Raw genomic sequence first — 612 nt, 5'->3', positions numbered from 1 at the left:
CGAACCAAGCTCCTGCTCCAGTCGTACAGGGACCGGACGGCCCTTAGCAAAGGGCCCCGGACCCCGTACTCCCGGAGCACCCCTCACAGGGTGCTGCGAGGGACACGGTCAAATGCCTTCTCCAGATCCACAAAACACATGTGGACTGGTTGGGCAAACTCCCATGAACCCTTCGCCACCCTGAAGAGGGTATAGAGCTGGTCCAGTGTTCCACGGCCAGAACGAAAACCGCATTGTTCCTCTAGAATCCGAGGTTCTACTGTCGGTCGAATTCTCCTCTCCAGTACCCTGACATAGACTTTCCCTGGGAGGCTGAGGAGTGTGATCTCCCTATAGTTGGAACAGACCCTCCGGTCCCCCTTCTTAAAAAGAGGGACCACCACCCCGGTCTGCCAGTCCAGAGGCACTGTCCCTGACCGCCATGCGACGTTGCAGAGGCGTGTCAACCAAGACAGCCCAACAACATCCACAGACTTAAGGTACTCAGGGCAGATCTCATCCACTCCCGGTGCCTTGCCACCAAGAATCTTCTTGACTACCTCAGTGACTTCAGCTTGGGTGATGGACGAGTCCACCTCTGAGCCCTCAGCCTCTGCTTCCTCATCGGAAGAC

The 612-nt window shown here is 57.0% G+C and overlaps 1 protein-coding gene across 1 annotated transcript in view; it reads left to right on the top strand.

Moving 5' to 3' along the window:
• Nucleotides 1–612, top strand: part of sigirr (single immunoglobulin and toll-interleukin 1 receptor (TIR) domain) — a 9,310-nt gene that overhangs the window by 3,827 nt on the left and 4,871 nt on the right.

The sequence above is a fragment of the Monopterus albus genome, unplaced genomic scaffold, assembly GCF_001952655.1.
Source record: "Monopterus albus unplaced genomic scaffold, M_albus_1.0 scaffold7.1, whole genome shotgun sequence".
In the NCBI taxonomy this organism is placed as follows: domain Eukaryota; kingdom Metazoa; phylum Chordata; class Actinopteri; order Synbranchiformes; family Synbranchidae; genus Monopterus; species Monopterus albus.
This window is presented reverse-complemented; position numbering and strand designations above follow the sequence as displayed.